Source organism: Bombina bombina, chromosome 3, assembly GCF_027579735.1.
Source record: "Bombina bombina isolate aBomBom1 chromosome 3, aBomBom1.pri, whole genome shotgun sequence".
Taxonomy (NCBI): Eukaryota; Metazoa; Chordata; class Amphibia; order Anura; family Bombinatoridae; genus Bombina; species Bombina bombina.
Genome location: NC_069501.1, coordinates 703,789,805 through 703,816,723, shown reverse-complemented (window position 1 = coordinate 703,816,723; position 26,919 = coordinate 703,789,805).

The following is a 26,919-nucleotide window of genomic DNA, read 5'->3' as shown; positions in this document are numbered from 1 at the left end:
ATGCCTTTATAAAACAACTCCCTAATACAGCAGAACATGATAGGAGGAAAACACTGCAAGCCTTATCACCAGAATCAGCTTAGCTGCAGTTAGGAAGGATCTGCCTACAATTGACATATAAAGTCTCAAATATAAAAAAAAAGAAAAAAAAAGGGAAGATAGAAGCAAAAGACTGGTCTGCTATGGGAACGGTAATGGACAGAACTTTCGCTAATAACACGCCCTCGGCTGCAGTCCACTTGCAGCATAACACAGGGCATAGTGAAATCGCCGGTGTCCTATAGGAGAAGAACCTCTAGTATTTGCATGCTGGTACAGTGAACAGAGGCTTACATTTAGGACACCTTGTTTTAACTAGCGTTCATCTAGCTGTGAAACAAGGAGTAGGTCGAGGAAGACATGTAAACCGGGACTAACAACATGCCTTATGAACAGTGATTCTTGTACATGCAAGAAAAAAACTGTGCGCTATGACTATAGTTTCCATTTTGCTAAGAGTAGCGTTTTGTTTCTAGGCACTACACTATCAAACTCACGTGGACTTTATGTCTGTGATAACAAGGTTAGCTGCAGGCTACTCATAGTTACCAACAACGATAGTACCTACACCTCCTAGTTTTAGTGATGCTGCATATTTTATATTGTTCCTAATCTTTTTTTTTTTCTTAAATATGCTGCTATTTAGCACTAAATGCTACTGCTACTAGTTCACCCTAAGTTACACCTGCTCTTTTTAACAGACTCCATTTTGCGGCACATGTGTAATCTGCACCCTCATTAGCTCCCTAGATAATTCAAATTTCCACCGCCTGTATCTGAGGGTTAGATGTATTAATATATGACCATATCATTAGTTGTGTCCTTTACCCTTACAAAAGACTTTTTCAGCCATATACGAGTAAGATTATTGTGGGCTACATGACCTAGTGCTAACTTACAATAGATGATGAGTGTTAAGCTATATTATATAATTAACCAGCTTTTTTTTTTCTTTTCCCCTACTGCTATGGTTTAATGTGCATAATATTGTTTGTCTGGAATGTTAGGGGTTACCTACGTAAAATGTCACTAGTCCCATATACAGAAGCCAAGGTATCTCAAGTGAGAGGTGAATAACTTTCTAACCAACCATTTTGAAATTAAACTTTATATTCCTCCCCAGTAGTGTTAGATCTGTTATACAATCCAACAATGTACTAACAGACACCTGACAGTTTATCTTTACTTATTGAACTGAAGACATCCATGTATCCTCTATAGTAAGTTTACTCCCAGTATGTCTCTGTACATAGCTTTAAGGCATCCATCTTCCAAAGGGGTTAAGTGTAGCACAATTAAATTTGTTATTTGTATACTCTAATACAGCGTGGGTTCCTAGGTGTGCTAGGTACTGTATGTGCTTCGTACTGTGTGTGATAGTTACTGTTTGAGCTGGGGACTGTGTCTTGTATTGGTACTGTGTATGCTGGGCATTGTCTTTGCTTGGTGTTGTGTATGCTAGGTACTGTGTGTGCTGGGTGCTGTGTGTGCTGTGCTGTGTGTGCTAGGTGTTGTGTGTGCTAGGTGCTGTGTGTGCTAGGTGCTGTGTGTGCTAGGTGATGTGTGTGCTAGGTTCTGTATGTGCTAGGTGCTGTGTGTGCTAGGCACTTTGGGTGCTAGGTACTTTGGTGTGCTGTACAATGTGTGTTAGGGTTCAATTCATGCAAGGTTCTGCGTGTGCTCGGGCAAGGTGGGTGCCGGGTACGGTGTGCTACTAGGTACAGCGTAGCAAGGTACAGTGGGTGTTAAGTACAGCGTGTGCTAAGTACAATAAGCGTACAATAAGTGTTAGGTACAATGAGTGCCAGGTACAATGAGTGCTAGGTACAATGCAGTGTTAATTTCGTCGACTAAAACTAGACTAAAATGACTATAAAACTAAAGAAATTCTAATGACTAAAATACGACTAAAACTAAAATGGCATTTTAGTCAAAAGACTATGACTAAAACTAAAACAAAATTACATTTTAGTCAAAAGACTATGACTAAAACTAAATCAAAATTTGCTGACAAAAACATTTTATGCAAGGTGTTATAATCAATCCATATCCAATTTCTGCTCTTTTGTAAAATTTATGAAACTTAATTTTATTAAATTTTAAGAAAAATAAAGACATGTTATATACCACAACAGTTAAATCTGTTAAATCTGTATTACATGTTCAAACCTTAATACCATAAATAAAAACAGGTTAATAAACCTTTACTCCAGGAGTATATAATGAGTTTGGAAGTTCTAGAGCAGTGCTAATATCGTTGCCGAAAATTTTTCGAATCTGTGAACAATCAATTGATTCTTCCTATAGAAATAAGTATAACCTATGAATATGGGTTTAAGTTATGCTGTGCCTGTGCTAGCTGCAGAAACGTTTTGTTGTGTTGAGTTACTTGATACTTGTTTTAATTATTAACAGAGAAATGTTAGTTTTAATATTGTTTAAATAATGCATTACACTTTAACTACACCCCTTAGATTTTAGTCAACTAAAATCTACTGGAGATTTAGTCGACTAAAATCTACTGGAGATTCAGTCGACTAAAACTAGACTAAAACTAAAACAATTCAGATGACTAAAATACGACTAAAACTAAAATGGCATTTTAGTCAAAAGACTAAAACTAAGACTAAATTGAAACTTGCCGTCAAAATTAACACTGGTACAATGAGTGCTAGGTTCAATGAGTGCTGGGTACAATGAGTGCTAGGTACAATGAGTGCCGGGTACAATGAGTGCTAGGTTCAGTGTGTGCTGGGTATAGTGTGTGCTGGGTACAGTGTGTGCTGGGTACAGTGTGTGCGGGGCATAATGTGTGCTAGGTACAATGTGTGCTAGGTACAATGTGTGCTAGGTACAATGTGTGCTAGGTATAAAGTGTACTAGGTACAGTGTGTGCTAGGTACAATGTGTGCTAGGTACAATGTGTGCTAAGTTCAATGTGTGCTAGGTACCGCGTGTGCTAGGCAAGGTGGGTGCTGGGTACGGCGTGTGCTAGGTACAGGGTGAGCTAGGTACAATGTGTGCTAGGTATCATGTGTGCTAGGTACAATGTGTGCTAGGTACAATGTGTGTTAGATACCATGTGTGCTAGGTACAATGTGTGCTAGGTTTAATGTGTGCTAGGTTTAATGTATGCTAGGTACCGCGTGTGCTAGGCAAGGCGGGTGCTGGGTACGGCGTGTGCTAGGTACAGGGTGAGCTAGGTACAATGCGTGCTAGGTATAATGTGTGCTAGGCACAGCGTGTGCTGGATACAGCGCGTCCACAGTACAGCGTGTGCTAGGTACAGTGAGAGCTAGGTACAGCGTGGACTAGATACAGTGTGTGTTAAGTACGGCGTGTACTAAGTATAATGTGTGCTAGGTACAATGTGTGCTAGGTACAATGTGTGTTAGGTACAATGTGTGCTAGGTACAATGTGTGCTAGGTACAATGTGTGCTAGGTACAATATGTGCTAGGTACAATGTGTGCTAGGTACCGCGTGTGTTAGGCAAGGCGGTGCTGGGTACGGCGTGTGCTAGGTACAGTGTGAGCTAGGTACAGTGAGTGCTAGGTATCATGTGTGCTAGGTACGATGTGTGCTAGGTATAATGTATGCTAGGCACAGTGTGTGCTGGATACAGCGCATCCACAGTACAGCATGTGCTAGGTACAGTGAGAGCTAGGTACAGCGTGTGTTAAGGTACAATGTACAATGTGTGTTAAGTGCAGCGTGTGCTAGGTACAACGTGTGCTAGGTACAATGTGTGCTGGGTATAATGTGTGCTAGGTACAATGTGTGTTGCTGATCATTCTAATAGTTTGTTGAGAGTTTATATAATACTATGTGTCGTTGGAATATACTCTTCCTCTGAAGTACAAAAGTTTTTTGTTCTGAGAGCCTTTTTTTTTTTTTTTTTTTTTTTTGGTTTACCCCACATATTCCTTATATTGATTCTTGGAGCTCTAATTTAATTTTTGTGAGCTAGCTCCCCCCCCCCACATTTCGAGCCCACATCAGGGTTCCATCTAGGTGAACTATTTTCACCTCCAATTCCCTCATTTTACCTATTCCCCCCCTTTTTGGTCCCCTTTCCAAAAAATATTGTATTACAGAAGTGTGAGTTCCCAATGGCCAGATCTATATTAGTTTCTGTACTTTTATATCCTAGTCTGCCCTTGAGGACATAGGTACCTTGTTTATTTTTTTGTTTTTTTATATGTACTTTATCAATGTTTTGACAATAACTTTCACCGGACCTGCATTTGTTTGTGTCTACTGGAGCAGGGGTCCTGCATGTCCCCAACCTATATTTTTGAAACTGAATAAAAATTTATATTTCAAAAAAACAAAAAAAGGAGCAAAAATCAGAACACATGAAACGTAGGTTTAAAGATACTGAGTTATGTTAAGGAAAGATATACTTGACATGATGTAGTAGAGCAGGTGTAGCTAACAATACTTGCTTTGTAATCTGACAAGATAAAGCTCTTAACTGATTAGCAATGAGATGTTTTGTGTTAGAGCTACCTATGCCACATACACCCTATTGAATATATGGCATTAAGTAGATTAATTCAAAGAGTTAGAAGCTATGGTTAGGTCTAGAAGATCTGAAACAAAATGGGCATTCAAGCAGGTCATTTCTTAATTCCGTGAATGCTGCATTAATGATTGAAGAGTTGAGGAAACAAGTTAGATAGCAAAGCTTTGTGAAACCTAGAGGAAATTGAGGTGAAGAGCAGAGGACATTTAGAGGCCTAGTTATCAAGCTGTCAACCTCTAATACGCTGGAATTCTGCAGCGTATTTGTGGCGAGGCTGATTCGCCTTAGTTATCAAGCCCTACACACCGGCAAAAGTAGAATTTAGTGACGTGAGCTTCGATCCGCCGGACTCAGTCCGACACAGATCGATTCTTACGTCACTCCAAATGTTCCGCACACAAGTTTGGCACAATCTGACTACTTTTTCTAGTTATCAAAAAACTAGCAGGTACGCTCGTCACTTTTCCGGCCCAGCGTACCTGGTTTTCAATCCGCCGCCCTGGAGGCGGCGGATCCCATAGGAATCAATGGGAGTCTGACCATAGCGAAAGTTCATGTTCGCTGCTGCCAGATATCCCATTGATTCCTATGGGAGATGTCTACACCTAACACCCTAACATGTACCCCGAGTCTAAACACCCCTAATCTGCCCCCCCCTACACTGCCGCAACTAAATACATTTATTAGCCCCTAAACCGCCGCTCCCGGAGCCCACCGCCACTCTAATAAACTTATTAACCCCTAGACCGCCGCTCCCGGACCCCGCCGCCACCTATATTAAAAGTATTAACCCCTAATCTGCCCCCCCTACACCATCGCCACCTATAATAAATTTATTAACCCCTATCCTGCCCCCCCCTATACTGCCGCAACTAAATACATTTATTACCCCCTAAACCGCCGCTCCTGGAGCCCACCGCCACTCTAATAAACTTATTAACCCCTAAACCGCCACTCCCGGACCCAGCCGCCACTATAATAAATATGTTAACCCCTAAACCGCCGCTCCCGTAGCCCACCGCCACTCTAATAAACTGATTAACCCCTAGACCGCCGCTCCCGGACCCCGCCGCCACCTATATTAAAAGTATTAACCCCTAATCTGCCCCCCCTACACCGTCGCCACCTATAATAAATTTATTAACCCCTATCCTGCCCCCCCCTATACTGCCACAACTATAATAAAATTATTAACCCCTAAACCTAAGTCTAACCCTAACCCTAACACCCCCTAACTTAAATATTAATTAAATACATCTAAATATTATAACTCTTATTAACTAAATTAATCCTATTTAAAACTAAATACTTACCTTTAAAATAAACCCTAATATAGCTACAATATAAATAATAATTATATTGTAGCTATCTTAGGATTTATTTTTATTTTACAGGCAAATATCAATTTATTTTAACTAGGTACAATAGCTATTAAATAGTTATTAACTATTTAATAGCTACCTAGTTAAAATAAAGAGAAATGTACCTGTAAAATAAAAACTAACCTAAGTTACAATTACACCTATCACTACACTATCATTAAATAAATTATTCCTATTTAAAACTAAATACTTACCTGTAAAATAAACCCTAAGATAGCTACAATGTAATTAATAATTACATTGTAGCTATCTTAGGATTTATATTTATTTTACAGGTAACTTTGTATTTATTTTAGCTAGTTAGAATAGTTATTAAATAGTTATTATCTATTTAATAACTACCTAGCTAAAAGAAATACAAATTTACCTGTAAAATAAATCCTAAGCTAAGTTACAATTAAAACTAACACTACACTATCATTAAATTAATAAAATAAATTACCTACAAATAACTACAATTAAATACAATTAAATAAACTAACTAAAGTACAAAAAATAAAAAAAATAAGTTTACAAACATTAAAAAACTATTACAACAATTTTAAGCTACTTACACCTAATGCTAAGCCCCTAATAAAATAACAAAGCCCCCCCAAAATAAAAAAATGCCCTACCCTATTCTACATTAAAAAAGTTAACAGCTCTATTACCTTACCAGCCCTTAAAAGGGCCCTTTTGCAGGGCAATCCCAAAGAATTCAGCTCTTTTGCCTGTAAAAACAAAATACAACCCCCCGAACATTAAAACCCACCACCCACATACCCCCTAATCTAACCCAAACCCCCCCTTATATAAACCTAACACTACCCCCCTGAAGATCATCCTACCCTTTAGCCGTCTTCACGCCAGCCACCGACAGATGGAACAGAAGAGGAGATCCGCAGCGGCCGAAGTCTTCAACCCCATGGGTGCTGCAGAAGTCTTCCATCCGACTGAAGTCAACATCAAAGGGGCGCTGAAGAAGTCTTCCATCCGATTGAAAGTCATCATCCAGGCGGCGGTCTTCAATCTTCATCCATCTGGAGCGGAGCGGAGCTATCTTCAGACGAGCCGACGCGGAGCCATCTTCTTCCACCGACGACTGAGATGACGAATGGACTGTTCCTATTAAGTGACGTCATCCAAGATGGCATCCTCGAATTCAGATTGGCTGATAGGATTCTATCAGCAAATCGGAATAAAGGTAGGAAAAATCTGATTGGCTGATTTAAATCAGCCAATCAGATTGAAGTTCAATCGGATTGGCTGATCCAATCAGCCAATCAGATTAAGGCTTGGCCTTCTATTGGCTGATCGGAACAGCCAATAGAATGCAAGCTCGAATCTGATTGGCTGATTAAATCAGCCAATCAGATTTTCCTACCTTTATTCCGATTGGCTGATAGAATCATATCAGCCAATCGGAATTGAAGTGGATGCAGCCATCTTGCAGACGTCACTTAAAGGTACCGTCATCGTCGTTAGTCGTCGGGAATAAGAGGATGGCTCCGTGTCGGCTCCGCCTGAAGATGGCTCCGCTCCAGATGGATGAAGATGTGAAGACGCCGCTTAGATGAAGACTTCAATCGGATGGGAAGACTTCTTCAGCGCCCCTTGGATGATGACTTCTGCCGCTCCGGATCTTCTCTTCGGTTCCATCGGTGTCGGCTGGCTGAAGACGGCTAAAGTAGGATGATCTTCAGGGGGGCTAGGAGTGTTAGGTTATTTAAGGGGGTTTGGGTGTAGAGTAGGGGTATGTGGGTGGTGGGTTTTAATGTTGGGGGGGGGGTTGTATTTTTATTTTACAGGCAAAAGAGCTGTTTTCTTTGGGGCATGCCCTGCAAAAGGCCCGTTTAAGGGCTGATAAGGTATAGAGCTGGTAACTTTTTAAGTAGAATAGGGAAGGGCATTTTTTTTATTTTGGGGGGCTTTGTTATTTTATTAGGGGGCTTAGATTAGGTGTAAGTAGCTTAAAATTGTTGTAATATTTTTGAAAATGTTTGGAAATTTTTTTTTTATTTTTTGTAACTTAGCCTTTTTTATTTTTGTACTTTAGTTAGTTTATTTAATTGAATTTTAATTGTAGTTATTTGTAGCTAATTTATTTAATTAATTTAATGATAGTGTAGTGTTAGGTTTAATTATAACTTAGGGTTAGGATTTATTTTACAGGTAATTTTGTATTTCTTTAGCTAGTAGTTTATTAAATAGTTAATAACTATTTAATACTATTCTAACTAGCTAAAATAAATACAAAGTACCTGTAAAATAAATATAAATCCTAAAATAGCTACAATATAATTATTAATTACATTGTAGCTATCTTAGGTGTTTATTTTACAAGTAAGTATTTAGTGTTTAAATAGGAATAATTTATTTAATTATAGTGTAGTGTTAGGTGTAATTGTAACTAGGTTAGTTTTAATTTTACAGCTAAAGTTTCTCTTTATTTTAAATAGATAGCTATTAAATAGTTAATAACTATTTAACAGTTATTGTACCTAGTTAAAAAAATAATTGAAAGTTGCCTGTAAAATAAAAATAAATCCTAAGATAGCTACAATATAAATATTATTTATATTGTAGCTATATTAGGGTTTATTTTAAAGGTAAGTATTTAGTTTTAAATAGGATTAATTTAGTTAATAAGATAAATATTATTTCGATTTATTTAATTAATATTTAAGTTAGGGGGGTGTTAGGGTTAGTGTTAGACTTAGCTTTAGGGGTTAATAATTTTATTATAGTGGCGGCGGTGTAGGGGGGGCAGGATAGGTGGTTAATACATTTATTAGTAGGTTTGGGGCGGTATAGGTGGGGGGGGCAGGATAGGGGTTAATATATTTTTTATAGGTGGCAATGGTGGTAGGGGGGGCAGATTAGGGGTTAATAAGTTTAATATAGGGTTGCGGCGGGGTCCGGGAGCGGCGGTTTAGGGGTTATAAACTATTTATTTAGTTTGCGGCGGAGGTCCGGGATCCGCAGGATAGGGGTTAATAACTTTATATATGTGGCGGCAGTATAGTCGGGGGGGGGGCAGGATAGGGGGTTACTAGGTATAATGTAGGTGGCGGGCAGTGTCCGGGAGCGGCGATTTAGGGGTTAATACATTTATTATAGTTGCGGCGGGGTCTAGGAGCGGCGTTTTTAGGGGTTAATACATTTATTATAGTTGCGGGGAGGGTCTAGGAGCGGGGCTGTTTAGGGGGTTACTAACTGTAGTTTAGTTGCGGGCGGGCTCCTGGGGGCAACCGGGTAGTAGGGGGGTAGAACAGGGTAGTTAGTGTGGGGGGTGCTTAGTGACAGCTTGTCAATAAAGCTGTCAAAAAGCTGAAGAGCAGCGAGGAGTCGGATGAGTTCATGCCCCGTACATGGGTGCGCGGGGCTTTTTGGACAGATTTATTGATAACTTTGGTGAGATTTTTCAGGTCCGCGGTGGCGATTGGGTAGGCGAGCTTAGGCGGGCGTATTGGGCCGCGAAGGCAGGTAAAGTAGACACGATGATTAACTAGAGGCCATGGTCAGTGGACTCTGCTTCTGTTGATGAAAAAACCACTCTGCGATCTTCATCTTTTTTCAAAATAGGTTTTAGGAGGCTTATTCCCCTCTGCATCCGTGGGGTTTGCGTTTTTGAGGGTTTTCTATAACGCTTTCGGAATCTAGACCAATCATATACCCCTGTTATTTTCATAATCATCCAGATCGCTAAAAATGTGTTCTTTTTTCGTGCAGCAATTTCTGCATCAGCTTTCTTGATCTTTTCTTTCATTTGTGTTTTTAATACAACATATTGGTCATCTGTTTTACATTTCTTCAAATCCGCTTTTATACTAGTGATTTTTCTCCTTTAAGTTGTTTTCTTTTCTGTTCTTTACTTTAACCAGTACCCCCAGTAAATACTTACCATCTGATGTTGTCTGTTAAAAATCAGGTGACAAAGTTATTACGGAGCCAATGCCAGAATCATATGATGCATAAATAACCTATGATAAAATATATTTTAGATTTGTTATAGTCATTTCCTGAACAATCCTAACATGTTCGCACAATTTCTACTTGCATTTTACTAAAAGTATCACATATTTTTCAATGCTCCTATAAAACTTATAGTATTTACCGTGTCTGAAGTAGCGGTTGATGATGTTGACTCTAACATTGACCCCCTCGTCCCGGAATGGGCCCCTCTAGAACTGCGTCATCCTCCTCATCTTGGAGGAGGGTCTCAGGCCACTTGGACGGCCTCGCAGCATCCCAGCCTGCTGAGCTATCTTATTAAGGACGCTGCAGGCTATAAACGATCTTCGCCACCTTACTAGGGCTGTATTGGAGGGGCTCATCCAGACCTATCCAGGCATCTAAACCACATTTTGAGGAGCCAAACATCCACTCCACTACAGCCCTAGGTCCGCTTGTGTGCCCGATGTGTAGCGCTCCTGCGCCTTGTCAGCTGGGTTTACGTAACGGCATAATGAGCCAAGGCCGGCTCATGAAACCGGAATCCCCTATGAAAAATTAACATGATAACATGTCAATATTACAAATATTAATAAATAAATAAGATGATACAATGCATTTGTGTATACTAAAATCGCCTAAACTAGACATTTGCTGAAAGAAACAAATAAATGGTTAAAGCGCATTCTATATCTGCACATTTAAGCTATGACCTTGCTACATATGTTTTTCGCTAAAACTAGGACATTTGCTGAAGAGACAAATAATTGGTCAAAAGCCCATTCTATATCTGCACATTTAAGCTATGACCTGTTTTTCGCTAAAACTAGACATTTGCTGAAATAGACAAAAAATGGTTTAAAGGCGCATTCTATATCTGCACATTTAAGCTATGATCTGTTATATATTTGTTTGAAGCTAAAACTAGGACATTTGCGGAAAGAAACAAATATATTGTTTTAACCCCCTTAATGAGCCGGACCATTTTTCAATTTTCTTACCCTTAAAGGGACAGTCAAGTCCAAAAAAACCTTTCATGTTTTAAATAGGGCATGCAATTTTAAACAACTTCCCAATTTACTTTATCACCAATTTTGCTTTGTTCTCTTGGTATTCTTAGTTGAAAGCTAAAACTAGGAGGTTCATATGCTAATTTCTTAGACCTTGAAGATTGCCTCTAATCTGATACATTTTGACCACTAGAGGGCATTAGTGCACATGTTTTATATAGATAACATTGAGGCTCATGCACGTAAAGTGACCTAGGACTGAGCACTGATTGGCTAAAAACTGCATGTCTGTCAAAAGAAACTGAAATAAGGGGGCAGGTCAGCAGAAGCTTAGATGCAAGATAATTACAGAGGTAAAAATATGTATTATTATAACTGTGTTGGTTATGCAAAACTGGGGAATGGGTAATAAAGGGATTATCTTTCTTTTTAAACAACACCAAATTCTGGTGTTGACTGTCCCTTTAAGGACAAGGGCTATTTTTACATTTCTGCAGTGTTTGTGTTTAGCTGTAATTTTCCTCTTACTCATTTACTGTACCCACACATATTATATACTGTTTTTCTTGCCCGTATGTCAGAAGTCTTTGACACTAGAGGTTGCATTATATATTTAATCGAATCGAGTGCACCCAGTGTAACAAACAATATGTGGGCAGAACTACTAGGCCTGTGGGCAAGCGGATCAGGGAGCATCTCTCCTATGTTTCCCAGGAAAGGGCTGTTTCTGCTTTGTCTAAGCACTTTTTGGAGGTTCATTCGGGAGATGTTGGAACCTCAGGTGGCAGGCTATCGAGCAGGTGTCCAGACCACCAAGAGGGGGTGATATATTCCCATGTTCTCTCCAGACAGGAGATTTACTGGATACACAGGCTCGGTAAGCCTGGTACCTGGGGGTTTTAATTCCGAATTTGACATCATTAATTTTCTGGCACAGATAGTGTTTAGCTCTGTCTCTGCTTTACATTAAGCATTAAGATCTGATGTAACTATATAACAACCTTTGGGGCTTTCATTGTCTGTTGAAATGGATATCAGTGATATTGATTATTTCTTTCATGCCTTTAATTGGTGTGGTAATACTAATGTAGGACTAAATAATATAGTCCTACTTTTCTCCTTTCCAAAATGGTAGCCCCTTTGAGTTTTTATATAGGTTTTGGTACATTTACCTTTATCACTACATTTCGAGTTTATCTTGTGGTTTGGTTCAGTTTAGAATTATTCATCTGTTCCATTTAAACCTGTATCCTTTCAATAGATTTTATTTATTATGGAATTTTGCTTATTTAAATACGTATGTGCATTCATATTTGTATATATAAATTTGCCCTCTGTGCAATAATATTGTCATTTTTGTAACTATTTAGCACATTGCTTTAGTTGCTTATCTGTTCATGTTTTCAGCTCTAATCTTTTCTTTCTCCACATATATGTTTTCTACACATATGCTATATCCCTCTTCTCTACAGCTTAGAGATACAAGTTTGTTGTTAATCATGTTTCACTATACCACTCCCACTTAGGGAGTGGCTAACAGGTATATAAGGTGCTCTTTCAGAACACCTGTTAACTGTCTATGACTACGGCCATGCTGGGCCGAAACCGGTCAGACTTTTCTAACTGTTTCTCTTGCTGAGATCGTTTTTTGCCTACGTTTTATCCTTTGGAATATCCTAAATAAAGGCTTTTTTACATTTTTATATTGGAACTTGAGTGACTTTTTTCCCTTTCCTTGGATGAGCATTAGATACTCTTTTTTTCTTATATTTTATTGTGGAGTACTTGGGACTTCCACTTCCGTTAGCTCCTCCGGGCCGATACAGGCTCCAGCTGACCTGTGACTTTGATGGATTGGAGAAGGCGTGTGCTGTTGTGAGAGGGCTGAGCAGTGTTCTTCTGGTATCAAGCTGCAAGAGATGCACCCGACATTGGAGGAATACAATTTAAAATCATCAAACAACGGATCCCCGGCACTGTGAGTACACTTTGGCATACTTGGCACAGTGATTTGTGAAACTGACTATTTGATTGCTCCGGCTTTTGGGAGACTAGGGACTCTGGTGTATCTGGAGTCTGATTACCGCTACCTACCCAGTAGTTTACACAGTAGCTGCCAGGGTCGGAATGATACATACAACTTTCTGCTGTTAATTCAGTAGCGGGCAGTTTGTGATAAATATCTGTAACTGTGTTTCTTATTCTGGGGTTTGAAGTAACCGCCTGGATTTCCATTATAATCACTGCCCTAACAGCTTTGTGAAGACGCTCCTTTGCCTGTATGTTGTATGGTCAGTGCTACATTATAAGAGGTGCACGTTGCCTTGTTTCATTTGGGGATTGCATCAATATCTACATATACTCTTTGAATCCTTTAACACTGCACGTCACAAAGGTGACAGCCTCCCTCAGCACACTGCATAAACCTGAACTTTGCATTGTTGAGTAGTGTTTGTTGCTCATTTTTTGATTAATTTTACCCTGAATTAAGGTTCAGTTCTCTTTTTAACACTTCCTCTACCTGTGTCAAAGGGCCTTAATCCATATTGGTTTTATTTACCTTTTGCAAGCAGTATCGTGTGGGATTACACTCTGTTCCTTAAATATCAATATTACTAAAGCATTAACCAGTTAAGTAGCTGTATAGCACTTCTAATTAATATTCCTTAATTGTGGATAACATGTCACAACCAGACTAAATTTTTTCTCTCTGAAGAGAATTGGGATTCTTTGGAATTGACGGATGTGTTTGAAAGTGATACACCTAATACAATACTAGGAGATTTCTTTTTTGAGCTGGAGAATTTAAAGAAAAAGAAACAAAAAGCTCAAGTGGGACAAATGGGATTTTATCCAAATATATTAGTATGAAAATGATTCCTAGAGGTCTAAGGATTAATAAGTTTCCTACTTACGATGTAAAGGACCCTGGGTTCATTGAAAGATGGAATCAGGCTTTAACAGACTGTTCACTTAAGCTTATAGCTTTATTGATTGAATATAAGGACACATTATTGGCAGATGTCAAGAATAGGAATAATCACCTTGCAGGGTGATATGAATAAATATAAATTGTGCAATATTTATCCAGAATATGACGCTATACTTAGGAATGTTATGGGAAGAATCTAAGAAATTAATTATCCAAAATTAAGCATTCTAAATATATACGTGACCAAAAAGATTACAGTAATGGTATGGTTTTATATTTGGCGTAAGCAACAGAGAGGTAGAGCTTGGTCACAAACTCCTAATTAAAGGATCTATGGTTCAGAATTCAGGACAGGTTATAACATCATTTATACCTAGCAAGGTAAATAAGAAATCTAATAAAGTGGCCGGATCTAAACAGGTTGTATTCTCTGACTCAGAGCCTGAGCAGGACCGATGAGGATAGATTTGCATCCAGCTTTGAGGATGAGGGCTGCTCGGCCTCTGAGGGAGAGATATCTCAACTATTAGAGAACACAGAACTCAAACTCCATGCCTAAAAGCATTCTGAAGGATCCCCAAGGGAGTTGGTATGGGGAGCCATCCCTAAGAGGGGGTGGGAGAGGTCGACAGAGAAGGGGGACAATCACATTATTCCCAATCTAGCATTACTAGGGAGTCTATGACTAGTGACTATGGGACCTAACATGCAGGTTTTTCAGTGGGCCCAGAATCAACCCAGAGGGGGAGGGAGAGGCTTATTCCCAGAGGAAAGAGGAAACAGATGTACAGGTTCAAGGTACCCAGTGAGAGAAAACAGGAGCACCAGGGGGGCACAGATATCAATGAATGATTTTTCGGTAATTAACTTATCCTCCTACCAGATAACAGATGTTGAGAGAAAAGTCCTGGGGTATGGTCTTAATTTTGTTCCATCTAGGGGACTTTGATTTATTCCAGACCATACTGGATGTAATAAAATCGGTCAGGGATCTCACCCTGAGGAAGTTTTTCTCAACATCTACTGATAGTGTATCTGGAGAAGTAAATATACATGATCAATGAGAGGAGTAATGCTGATTTATCGTTCAGTGATGTTTGTGCATTAACAGATCTAGAAGACATGGGTGGTACACAGGAGGCTAGACCACCTATTTCACAAACAAGCTATAAACAATATAATTTGAAATCCCAGGTCCAATTTTTATCCCCTACAAACTAGGGGTAAAGGCCTGGAAGTTTTTCATAAAAGAGTCATTGAAGATCTTACTTTGTTGGATAAATCCAGAAACAAGACCATCACTCCAATTTGTCTAGACTAGAAAGAGAAGCAGTAGCCACCTTACAGAACAACAAGGATGTGGTTATTCGCCAGTCAGACAAGGGGGGCAGTGTTGTTTTGCTGGATAAAGATACTTACATCAGGAGGGCTTTAAGGACAACTAGAAGATCCAGAAGCCTATATGGAAACTATCTAGGGGATCCTACACCACAGTACAAGGGCAATTCTTAGGGACCTTTTGGATGATGGGGTGGAGATGGGCATTATTGATGAACAGACATATGATTGTCTAATGGTTGGATAGTCCTGTAGTGCCCCATCTTCCACCACCTTCCAAAGGTCCATAAGAGCCTAGTGGATGTACAAGGTAGGCCAATAGTGGCAGGGATTGGCTCCCTATTGGAAACCTCTGTCCAAGTGGGTGGACCAATTCCTTCAACCTTTGGTTCAGAAGCTGCTAGTTTTGTAAAGGACATGACCCATGTGCTTTCCTAGGCTTGAGGATGTTACTTGGGAGGTTGGGATACAGCTGGATCACCATTGATGCTGTATCCCTGTACTCCTCCATACCTCATGAGTATGGTTTGAAAGCAGTATCATATTTTCTGAGAATGGAGACTGATCTCTCCCTTGAGCGTAGGGAGTTTGTGCTGAGAGCGGTTAATTTTTCTACTCCAACATAACTTCTTTATGTTCGAGGGGTAAGTTTTACCTCCAGAGGCATGGAACCGCTATGGGGGCCAAGTTTGCCCCCTCTACGCCAACCTGTTCATGGGGGTGGTGGGAGCGTGTCCATGTCTTTGGAGGTAATAGAGACAATATTGTCAAATACCTGCGCTTTTATAGATGACCTGTTGGTCATCTGGTCAGGGCAATTAAGATCAAGGTAGAAATATTGGTCGACATGTTTAATGCCAACAGTGTGGGTCTGAGGTTCACCTATGAGTGGAATCAGACTAGTATCATTACTTGGATGTGACCCTCAGATGTGATGTTGCTAATGGGGGGGGGTTGTCCTCGTCTCTTTATAGGAAACCTATTTCTGGGAAACACGCTGTTGCATGCCAGAAGCTGTCATCCTAGGCATGTTTTTAAAGGCATTGTTAAAGGCCAATTCATGCGGATTAAAAAGAAATTGTTCATGGGAAGAGGATTTCCTTAAGGAGAGTGGAGGAATTGAAATCTAGATTGAAGGATAGGGGTTACCCCAAAAAGCTGGTTAACAAGACCTTCTCAGAAGTTTCTGCTATGGACAGAAAAAGTGTCCATGGACGGCAAAGAGACAACAAACTGATGAATCCCCTTCCACTAAGTTTAAACCCACCCTAGTCACGGCCTTTTCTAATCAGTTTGACAAAGTTTGTAAGGTAATAGAGAAAAATTTTGCCTATTCTTCGTGGTGACACAGTACTACGGGAAATTATAGATGATGGCTGTAATTTTCATCTACAAACATAATTTGACCCCTGAGAAACATTTTGTCCCCTAGTATGCTGCCACAACAGGATAGTGGTAGCTCATGGTCTGAAGGTTAAGGGAACATACAAGTGGTGGTAAAAAGGACATGTAAGTCATGTGACCACATGTTTGTTTCAAAAACATTTACCTCAGCCCGTACGTCAGAAGTCTTTGACACTAGAGGTTGCATTAAATGGTGGCAGCTAAATATGTCATATATTTAATCGAGTGCACCCAGTGTAAACAAACAATATGTGGGCAGAACTACTAGGCATGTGGGGCAAGCGGATCAGGGAGCATCTCTCCTATGTTTTCCCAGGAAAGGGCTGTTTCTGCTTTTGTCTAAGCACTTTTTGGATGTTCATTCGGGAGATGTTGGGAAACCCTCAGGTGGCAGGCTATCGAGCAGGTGTCCAGACCACCAAGAGGGGGTGATATATTCCATGTTCTCTCCAGACAGGAGATTTACTGGATACACAGGCTCGGTAGCCTGGTACCTGGGGGGTTTTAATTCTGAATTTGACATCATTAATTTTTGGCACAGATAGTGTTTAGCTCTGTCTCTGCTTTACATTAAGCATTAAGATCTGATGTAACTATATAACAACCTTTGGGCTTTCATTGTCTGTTGAAATGGATATCAGTGATATTGATTATTTCTTTCATGCCTTTATTGGTGTGGTAATACTAATGTAGACTAAATAATATAGTCCCTACTTTTCTCCTTTCCAAAATGGTAGCCCCTTTGGAGTTTTTATATTGGTTTTGGTGCATTTACCTTTATACTACATTTCAGTTTATCTTGTGGTTTGGTTCAGTTTACAATTATTCATCTGTTCCATTTAAACCTGTATCCTTTCAATAGATTTTATTTATTATGGAATTTTGCTTATTTAAATATGTATGTGCATTCATATTTGTATATATAAATTTGGCCCTAATTATTTATTATTGCAATAATATTGTCATTTTGTAACTATTTAGCACATTGCTTTAGTTGCTTATCTGTTCATGTTTTCAGCTCTAATCTTTTCTTTCTCCACATATATGTTTTCTACACATATGCTATATCCCTCTTCTCTACAGCTTAGAGATACAAGTTTGTTTTTAATCATGTTTCACTATACCACTCCCACTTGGGGAGTGGCTAACAGGTATATAAGGTGCTCTTTCAGAACACCTGTTAACTGTCCTATGACTTACGGCCATGCTGTGCCGAAACCGGTCAGACTTTTCTAACTGTTCTCTTTGCTGAGATCGTTTTTTGCTATGTTTTATCCTTTGGAATATCCTAAATAAAGGCTTTTTTACATTTTTATATTTGGAACTAGAGTGACTTTTTTCCCTTTCCTTGGATGAGCATTGGATACTCTTTTTTTCTTATAATGCATTTGTGTATACTAAAATCGCCTAAACTAGACATTTGCTGAAAGAAACAAATAAATGGTTAAAGCACATTCTATATCTGCACATTTAAGCTATTACCTGCTACATATGTTTTTCGCTAAAACTAGACATTTGCTGAAAGAGACAAAAAATGGTTAAAGCGCATTCTATATCTGCACATTTAAGCTATGACCTGTTATATATTTGTTTGGAGCTAAAACTAGACATTTGCGGAAAGAAACAAATAAATGGTTTAACCCCTTAATGGACGGACCATTTTTCAATTTTCTTACCCTTAAAGGGACAGTCAAGTCCAAAAAAAACCTTCATGTTTTAAATAGGGCATGCAATTTTAAACAACTTCCCAATTTACTTTTATCACCAATTTTGCTTTGTTCTCTTGGTATTCTTAGTTGAAAGCTAAAACTAGGAGGTTCATATGCTAATTTCTTAGACCTTGAAGACTTGCCTCTAATCTGAATACATTTTGACCACTAGAGGGCATTAGTTCACATGTTTTCATATAGATAACATTGAGCTCATGCACGTAAAGTGACCTAGGACTGAGCACTGATTGGCTAAACTGCATGTCTGTCAAAAGAACTGAAATAAGGGGGCAGTAAGCAGAAGCTTAGAAGCAAGATAATTACAGAGGTAAAATATGTATTATTATAACTGTGTTGGTTATGCAAAACTGGGGAATGGGTAATAAAGGGATTATCTTTCTTTTTAAACAACAAAAATTCTGGTGTTGACTGTCCCCTTTAAGGACAAGGGCTATTTTTACATTTCTGCAGTGTTTTGTGTTTAGCTGTTATTTTCCTCTTACTCATTTACTGTACCCACACATATTATATAACCGTTTTTCTTGCCATTAAATGGACTTTCTAAATATACAATTATATTCATCATATCTTATAATTTACTATAAAAATTTTTTATAAAATATGATGAACAAATGGAAAAAAACACACTTTTTCTAACTTTGACCCCCAAAATCTGTTACACATCTACAACCACCAAAAAAACACCCATGCTAAATAGTTCTAAATTTTGTCCTGAGTTTAGAAATACCCAATGTTTACATGTTCTTTGCTTTTTTTGCAAGTTATAGGGCAATAAATACAAGTAGCACTTTGCTATTTCCAAACCACTTTTTTCAAAATTAGCGCTAGTTACATTGGAACACTGATATCTGTCAGGAATACCTGAATATCCCTGGACATGTATATATATATTTTTTTTTAAGACAACTCAAAGTATTGATCTAGGCCCATTTTGGTATATTTCATGCCACCATTTCACTGCCAAATGCGATCAAATTAAAAAAAATGTTCACTTTTTCACACATTTTGTCACAAACTTTAGGTTTCCCACTGAAATTATTTACAAACAGCTTCTGCAATTATGGCACAAATGGTTGTAAATGCTTCTCTGGGATCCCTTTGTTCAGAAATAGCAGACTTATATGGCTTTGGGGTTGGCATTTTGGTAATTAGAAGGCCGCTAAAATGCCGCTGTGCACCACACGTGTTTTATGCTCAGCAGTGAAGGGGGGTTAATTAGAGAGCATGTAGGGGAGCTTGTAGGGTTAATTTTAGCTTTAGTGTAGTGTAGTAGACAACCCCAAAGTATTGATCTAGGCCCATTTTGGTATATTTTATGCCACCATTTCACCGCCAAATGCGAGCAAATAAAAAAAAACCTTTACAATTTTCACAATTTTAGGTTTCTCACTGAAATTATTTACAAACGAGCTTGTGCAATTATGGCACAAATTGTTGTAAAATGCTTCTCTGGGATCCCCTTTTGCTCAGAAATAGCAGACTTATATGGCTTTGACTTTGCTTTTTGGTAATTAGAAGGCCGCTAAATGCTGCTGCGCACCACATGTGAATTATGCCAGCAGTGAAGGAGTTAATTAGGTAGCTTGTAGGGGGCTGGCAGGGTTAATTTTAGCTTCAGTGTAGAGATCATCCTCCCACCTGACACAATCCCACCCCTGATCCCTCCCAGACAGCTCTCTTCCCTCCCCCACCCCACAATTGTCCCCCGCCATCTTAAGTACTGGCAGAAAGACTGCCAGTACTAAATAAAAGGAGTTTTTTAAATTTTATTTTTTAAAAAGATTTATTCAGCTGTAATGGAGCCCTGCCTTAGCCCCCAACCTCCCTGATCCCCCACCAAACAGCTCTATAACCCTTCCTGCTACTTAATTGCCGCCATCTTGGGTACTGGCAGCTGTCTGCCAGTACCCAGTTTGCCCCCAAAAACAGTATTTTCAAACTTTTCTGTAGTGTAGCAGCCCCCCCCCTCAATCCCCCCATCCCCCCCCTCCCAGATCCTTTTATATATTATATTTTTTTAACGTTTTTAACTTTTTTTAAAACTTTTTTTCATTGGTGTCAGGGGCTAATGCGGTTTCTGGTATATTATACCATGCTTCTTTCAGGCACTTCCTAGGGTTTCTTGTTAGATTTAGGTTGTCTTTTATTTATTTCTCTGTCCGTTTGATCCCATATTGCCTCTATAAAATTTAGGTCTGGACTCTGTGGAGGCCAGTCCATGACTGTCAGTGTTTTATCAGCTGTTTTTCTATCCAAATATGATTTCACTGCATTAGCAGTGTGCTTGGGATCGTTATCATGCTGAAAAATAAAACTATTCCCAATCAGGTGCTTTCCATAAGGAATGGCATAATGAATTAAAATCTGGCTGTACTTTTCAGCATTCATGATCCCATCAATTCGGACAATATCGCTAACACAACTGGCAGAAATGCAGCCCCAAACCAGGAAAGACTCTCCATCATGTTTCACTGAAGTCTGCAATCACTCATTCTTCCAACTCTTTCCAACTCTTCTTCTTACATATTGTCGACTATTGGACCCACAAATGTCAAACTTGGATTTGTCACTTCATAATACTCTTTTCCACTGATCTTCATTCCAATCTTTGTGAGCTTGAGCATATTTTAGCCCTTTCAACCCTGTTCCCCTTCCAAAAAAGTGGTTTCTTGACTGCCACCCTTCCACAAAGAGCATTCCTGGTCAAGCTTCTTCAGACTGTAGAGAGGTCAACTTGGCATTCCGATGAAGCTGCCAGATGCTGAGCCAGGTCCTTCCTGGACTTCTTCCAGTCTCTCAAAGAAGAAACTCTGAGAAACTTCTCATCAGATTTTGAAAGTTTTTCTTGGCCTTCCAGTCCTCTTTATGTCCTTGACCTCTCATGATTCTTCAAATTTCTTTATAACAGCTTATATACCACATCTTGAGTATCCCGTTTGTTTGCTGATTTCCCTTTGAGAGTGAACTTGCTGATGCAAAAGTATGATTTTATGTCTGTCAAATTCTGTGATCTTTAGCATTTTGAATGGAATGATGTGATTGAAAATTGGTCTTATTAGCAAGATTCCAATTAATTAAACTTATACCACATGTGTATGTAATGCTCAAGCATGTCATTTATTGATATCTGATAGCGCAAGCACACTACCGTAGCTCGAGAAGAAAAAGTCCACTAGTGGAGTTTTTCATTTAGTTATTTCCTATTTACTTTTCAGTACACATACAAACATAAATATACACCTAAAATGATACACTTTTAAACCCTTCTGCTCCCCCCATTGTCATATACCTTATCTTTCTTTTTTCTTATTGACTCTTGGTTTTGCATTTATTAAGTCTTAATTTCACTCCATTTATTTATCAGTATATGCACTATAGGAAATGATAATGATTAACACCAGATTTTCAAAAGTTCTAAATGCGAACATGGTATTTTTAAATTTCCAAATGACACTGATCATTTTTTAATTGTTCCTTTCATATTTTCCTTGAAGCAAAAGCTGTTCAGAGCCAATACAAAAGTAAAATAAAAGTAAAATATATATTTATTCAATAGATATGATGTGTTCACCAATAATATCATTTTATGATGTGTGTAATTAGCAAAGGCATTTAATTAGGCTAACTTTATCATTAACATTTTTAACATTTCAAATTACGTTATCATAAATGAAGGACCAGTGCTTCTATAAGGCAGATGTAGGTGTTCACCTTAGGATGCACCTGGGTATGGTGCAGAATTGCAATGCAGTAGGGCATAAAAAAAGTTGTGTTTTCTTTTTAATGTCTGTTTTTAATGTCCCTGACCCACGACAACAATCCAAGATACTCTGTGTGAGAGGAGGAAAGTAGACAGGTACCTTTGTGTTCAGACAAAAAAAATTAGCATTTTTGTTGTTGTTTTATTATTGTCCCAAGCTTAAATGCAAATAGTATAGGTGAAGGTGAGTCCACTATGCTGTACCACCAACACAATGGGCCTGATTTTTTATGAACAGTCAAAGTTCCAAAGTGTTTGTGATAGAAATCTATAATGTCTATAATATAATAATATATATAAATAAAACAGGCTATAGCTAGCTTAATTGACACGTCATTAAAATGTTATCAAGATACAGTAAGGGTATGGTATATGATTTGTCTAAGGGGTAACATAGTGTAATCTTCATCTGGGTAGACAAAAAATCCTTCTACCCATCCTGATTGGAATTGTCTGAATTTTTAAAAAGCATTGAAAACATATGCATATCACTTAAAATGAATCTTCTATCAATTTGAAATAGACCCCAAGAATTAAATATTCACTTTTTTTCAGAAACATTTGAATAGCCAAAGGATGTCATGGTGAACATTTTGTTTTATCCCTTAAATGTAAAATACAGACAGTCACCCATACCTAATCAATTTGGACAGTCAGGTTTCTGTTCTTTTGCTTCCCTGTATGTTTAACTCTATTACTGTGAAAATGTTCCATATTCATAAACTCATAACATAACTTTCCTAATATGGCAACATATTACAAATATATGAAAATAATACTTACCGTTCAAAATCTTTCTCAATATGAAGTTGAAAAATTAGGAAAAGAATATAACAAACACTATAGTGATGCAAATTAAAGGGTCTGTGAAGAATAATAGGAAAACAAAAGCGCCACATGGCTTAGTATTGCATGTACTCTTGTAATAAAGTGCAAAGGTTTATAGGAAAATCACTCACATTTGAGGAAGCACCCCTCTTGGTGCAAATTAAGCAGGCTGGAATCTTACAGTCATCCAGCAGACTGTCCTCTCGCAACACACCAGTAGCAGTGGAGTGGATCTTTTACAAACAAATCCCAAACGTCTCTTGTACCATTCAGAGTGGTAAAAGGTCAGCAATAAATGGTTGGCAGCTAGTGGTAAGATCAAACTTACTTTAATAAAATTATAAAAACATCAACGTGTTTCTTAGCTACAATAGAGCTGTTTCATCAGGCTTTAAATTAAAGGGAGTCAGATATAAATATCATGTGATGACTGAAAAAAAGTTCTTAAAGGGACTATCATGAAGGAAATATTATTCTTCAAAGACTTATTTACAGGAGGGAGGGGTAGTATACATGAATAAAAAATATTAAATAACCATTTAAATCCCACCTCCACTGGCTTCCCTTAGCCTAAAGAATAAAAACATAATTTATGCTTACCTGATAAATTTATTTCTCTTGTAGTGTAGTCAGTCCACGGGTCATCCATTACTTATGGAATATATCTCTTCCTAACAGGAAGTTGCAAGAGGATCACCCAAGCAGAGCTGCTATATAGCTTCTCCCCTCACATGTCATATTCAGTCATTCGACCAAAACCAGACGAGAAAGGAGAAACCATAGGGTGCAGTGGTGACTGGAGTTTAATTAAAATTTAGATCTGCCTTAAAGACAGGCGGGACCGTGGACTGACTACACTACAAGAGAAATAAATTTATCAGGTAAGCATAAATTATGTTTTCTCTTGTTAAGTGTAGTCAGTCCACGGGTCATCCATTACTTATGGAATACCAATACCAAAGCTAAAGTACACGGATGAAGGGAGGGACAAAGCAGGAACCTTAAACAGAAGGAACCACTGCCTGAAGGCACCTTTCTCCAAAAATAGCCTCCGAAGAAGCAAAAGTGTCAAATTTGTAACATTTCTAAAAGTGTGAAGTGAAGACCAAGTTGCAGCCTTGCAAATCTGTTCAACAGAGGCCTCATTTTTAAAGGCCCAGGTGGAAGCCACAGCTCTAGTAGAATGAGCTGTAATCCTTTCAGGAGGCTGCTGTCCAGCAGTCTCATAGGCTAAACGTATTATGCTACGAAGCCAAAAAGAGAGAGAGGTAGCCGAAGCCTTTTGACCTCTTCTCTGTCCAGAGTAAACGACAAACAGGGAAGAAGTTTGACGAAAATCTTTAGTTGCCTGCAAATAGAACTTCAGGGCACGGACTACGTCCAGATTATGCAAAAGTCGTTCCTTCTTTGAAGAAGGGTTAGGACACAGTGATGGAACAACAATCTCTTGATTGATATTCCTGTTAGTAACTACCTTAGGTAAGAACCCAGGTTTAGTACGCAGAACTACCTTGTCTGAATGAAAAATCAGATAAGGAGAATCACAATGTAAGGCAGATAACTCAGAGACTCTTCGAGCCGAGGAAATAGCCATCAAAAAAAGAACCTTCCAGGATAACAGCTTGATATCAATGGAATGAAGGGTTCAAATGGAACGCCTTGAAGAACGTTAAGAACTAAGTTTAAGCTCCACGGCGGAGCAACAGTCCTTAAACACAGGCTTAATCCTAGCTAAAGCCTGACCAAAAAGCCTGAACGTCTGGAACTTCTGCCAGACGTTTGTGTATGAAGAATAGACAGAGCAGAAATCTGTCCCTTTAACGAACTAGCAGATAAGCCCCTTTTCTAAACCTCTTTGTAGAAAAGACAATATCCTAGGAATCCTAACCTTACTCCATGAGTAACTCTTGGATTCGCACCAATATAAATATTTACGCCATATCTTATGGTAAATTCTTCTGGTAACAGGCTTCCTAGCCTGTATTAAGGTATCAATAACCGACTACGAGAAGCCACGCTTTGATAGAATCAAGCATTCAATCTCCATGCAGTCAGCCTCAGAGAAATTAGATTTGGATGGTTGAAAGGACCCTGAAATTAGAAGGTCCTGTCTCAGAGGCAGAGACCACGGTGGACAGGACGACATGGTCCACTAGGTCTGCATACCAGGTCCTGCATGGCCACGCAGGCGCTATCAGAATCACCGAAGCTCTCTCCTGTTTGATCTTGGCAATCAAACGAGGAAGCATCGGAAATGGTGGAAACACATAAGCCATGTTGAAGACCCAAGGGGCTGTCAGAGCATCTATCAGCACCGCTCCCGGGTCTCTGGACCTGGATCCGTAACAAGGAAGCTTGGCATTCTGGCGAGACGCCATGAGATCCAGATCTGGTTTGCCCCAACGATGAATCAGTTGAGCGAAGACCTCCGGATGAAGTTCCCACTCCCCCGGATGAAAAGTCTGGCGACTTAGAAAATCCGCCTCCCAATTCTCCACGCCTGGGATGTAGATCGCTGACAGGTGGCAAGAGTGAGACTCTGCCCAGCGAATTATCTTTGAGACTTCCAACATCGCTAGGGAACTTCTGGTTCCCCCTTGATGGTTGATGTAAGCCACAGTCGTGATGTTGTCCGACTGAAATCTGATGAACCTCAGAGTTGCTAACTGAGGCCAAGCTAGGAGAGCATTGAATATTGCTCTTAATTCCAGAATATTTATTGGGAGGAGTTTCTCCTCCTGAGTTCCATAGTCCCTGAGCCTTCAGGGGAGTTCCAGACTGCGCCCCAGCCTAGAAGGCTGGCGTCTGTTGTTACAATCGTCCAATCTGGCCTGCGAAAAGGTCATCCCCTTGGACAGATGTGGCCGAGAAAGCCACCATAGAAGAGAATCTCTGGTCTCTTGATCCAGATTTAGCAGGGGGGACCAAATCTGAGTAATCTCCATTCCACTGACTTAGCATACACAATTGCAGCGGTCTGAGATGCAGGCGCGCAAATGGTACTATGTCCATTGCCGCTACCATTAAGCCGATTACTTCCATGCACTGAGCTACTGACGGGTGTGGAATGGAATGAAGGACACGGCAAGCATTTAGAAGTTTTGATAACCTGGCCTCCGTCAGGTAAATTTTCATCTCTACGGAATCTATAAGAGTCCCTAGAAAGGGAACCCCTTGTAAGTGGTAATAGAGAACTCTTTTCCACGTTCACCTTCCACCCATGCGACCCTCAGAAATGCCAGAACTATCTCTGTATGAGACTTGGCAGTTTGAAAACTTGACGCTTGTATCAGAATGTCGTCTAGGTACGGAGTCACCACTATGCCTCGCGGTCTTAGTACCGCCAGAAGTGAGCCCAGAACTTTTGTAAAGATTCTTGGAGCCGTAGCTAATCCGAAGGGAAGAGCTACAAACTGGTAATGCCTGTCTAGGAAAGCAAATCTTAGGTACCGATAATGATCCTTGTGAATCGGTATGTGAAGGTAGGCATCCTTTAAGTCCACTGTGGTCATGTACTGACCCTCTTGGATCATGGGAAGGATGGTTCAAATAGTTTCCATTTTGAATGATGGAACTCTTAGGAATTTGTTTAGGATTTTTAAGTCCAAGATTGGTCTGAAGGTTCCCTCTTTCTTGGGAACCACAAATAGATTTGAATAGAATCCTTGCCCGTGTTCCGTCCGCGGAACTGGGTGGATCACCCCCATTAGTAAGAGGTCTTGTACACAGCGTAGAAACGCCTCTTTCTTTATTTGGTTTGTTGATAACCTTGAAAGATGAAATCTCCCTCGTGGAGGAGAAGTTTTGAAGTCCAGGAGATATCCCTGAGATATGATCTCCAACGCCCAGGGATCCTGGACATCTCTTGCCCAAGCCTGGGCGAAGAGAGAAAGTCTGCCCCCCACTAGATCCGTTTCCGGATAGGGGGCCCTCTCTTCATGCTGTCTTAGGGGCAGCAGCAGGTTTCTTGGCCTGCTTGCCCTTGTTCCAGGACTGGTTAACTTTCCAGCCCTGTCTGTAACGAGCAACAGCTCCT